Below are 2113 nucleotides of genomic sequence, written 5' to 3'. Positions count from 1 at the left end.
GTCCTCGTGTGCCCCGAGTGCCACGGTGCTTGTCTTCGGGCCGCGAGATAAGAAGGGAAGGCAAATTGGCGCTTCTTTATCCCCCAACAGGCATCTTTCCTTCACCCCTTGACGAGCATAATTTAAAGTTGAAAAAAAGTCGCAAAAAGGTAAAATGCTGGTGTTAGCGGCGGTAAAAAGCGTGGCAGAGTTGAGCTTGTCGCCGACACGGGCCCGGGGTTGTGGCGGCATCAATACGTGCCGCTCTTGCTCACAACCTGGCCCCGCGCTCCGGCCCCGCGTCCTGCCTGCCCAGCCAATCGCCACCTCTCACGCAGTTACGTCACCGCCCAGGCAGCCAACCCGCCGGCCGGCTCCATTCCAGCTATTCCTAAAGGTTGCCGCTCCAGTCCGGATTGCCGGCCATTGCAAGACCAGGTAACTTCAAGGCGACGGTAAATTCAATGAGGATTGTGATGCCCTCCTTGCTAATGCCCTGCTGGTGACCGAGTCTTATCCTGTGGTCCTAAGTGACGCTGAGGGCAAAAGGAGCGAGGGGAACTGAGGGGAGGTAAAGCAGGGAATGCAGAGGCAGCGGGCAGCGTGAGCCGGAGCGGAGTGGAGGGGAGGCGCCAGTGAGGTGGAGCGTGCCAGCCTCGTCTTCTGCGGAGCTGGTGCTCGCCGCCTGCTGCACGCCCGGCAGCCCTCCCGCCGCACCTTCACCTGATCCTTTGCCTGACTATCCACGGGCTGCCCCTCACCCTAGTGCCGCGCCCTTGCCCTCGTGCCTCCGCCAGGCGGCCCTCACTTCCTCTTTCAACAGTCGCTGCGGTGCCAACCCGTGGCTCTCACCTGTGACTCACCTGCCTTGCCACTGCGCCCACCCATAGGTAAGTCCTCCTCACCTGCACATCTTTCCCCAGCATTCAACTCGCCGGCAGAGTCGTGGCCGGGAAAAACATTGAGCGAGACGTGAAAGTCAGTTCGGTACAGAATGCAGCGAGGTTTGTGTCACTTCCCAGGGAGAGGCAAGGCATTACGTAAGGTCACGGCAAGGACAGGAGGGTCGGGAAGAGCCAGACATGCCCCTAAAGCAGAGAGACAGAGGAGGCGGCCCGGTTCCCTTAATATTTGCATACCGGCAGCAATCAATACCCGGTGTAGGTGGTGACCTCTCTTGCCCGGTCATGCGCGTTGGCCTCCCTGACCCCCCTGCCCCTCTACCCCCGAACCTGGCCCCCACTGGTTGTGGCGTCACCCTTGGCACTGGAGAAATGTAGTGGCACCCGATTAATTACACGGGGCTTTACACAGACCTTAGCGGACCTTAACTAATAGCTCTCCACGCGCCATTTGTTAGTCGGCGCAGCTCCCGCAGGTACAAAAGGTCAGGCGCCTCTCTCAGCCTCCGCCGGGGAACACATGAAGGTCGGGATAAAGGGATTAAGTTCGTTTCGCCGCTCTGGGTTAAAAGGTGTGGATAGTGAGGCAGAGCAGCACGCATCTCGGTGGATTATGGGTAAAACCGATTAAAGAGGGACGGAGGCGTGGAGTAAAGGACGCGAGGACGGAACTTAACTAAACTTGCATCCCAGAACCTGAAGAGTAAAGAGAGAGTTACGAGATTACCTGAATAAATTATTAGAGGATTGAAACATTATAGTTGTTTGAAATAGGAGTAAACTATAACTAGAAATGCATTACAACGAAGCAAGGAATGAAAGATAACTGAGAATGTAAATGAAAGGCAAACGGACAGAAGAAAACAATAACTTCATCACTAAACAGAATATGAAAGAAGGGAAAAACAGGTAGAAAGGACCAATCAGCAGCCTTACCACCCCTGAAAAGAACCAATCCACGCTTCCCTCACGCCAGCAGAAGCCAATGGGAGAGGTCCTTTGTGGCTTTACTGACCAATCAAATCCCTTGACGCCAACACGAGGATCCAATCACAGGTGGGAGGAAAGAGTGAAAATATTAAATCACCGACCATCCTTTACCTGACAAATCCGTTTTCCCGAAGACTGAGCGAATAGAAAAAAAAAGGGAAAAAATAAATCAAGCATGAATGAATATTTTCCACAAGCGTGACCTATGAATATGAAATGACAGCTTTCCATATTTCCTTGGC

General features: G+C 53.9%; 1 long non-coding RNA gene across 1 annotated transcript in view; it reads left to right on the top strand.

Annotated features, from left to right (window-relative positions):
* Positions 1 to 370: 370 nt before the first annotated feature.
* Positions 371 to 2113, top strand: part of LOC123510421 — a 16685-nt gene continuing 14942 nt past the window's right edge. Inside the window, exon 1 of the long non-coding RNA XR_006676490.1 lies at positions 371 to 869. This is a non-coding gene — a long non-coding RNA (uncharacterized LOC123510421). The remainder of the gene's footprint in view (positions 870 to 2113) is intronic.

This window comes from Portunus trituberculatus, chromosome 29 (assembly GCF_017591435.1).
Source record: "Portunus trituberculatus isolate SZX2019 chromosome 29, ASM1759143v1, whole genome shotgun sequence".
NCBI lineage: Eukaryota > Metazoa > Arthropoda > Malacostraca > Decapoda > Portunidae > Portunus > Portunus trituberculatus.
Note: the sequence above shows the minus strand (reverse complement) of the source record. Positions and strands in the feature narration are given on the sequence as shown.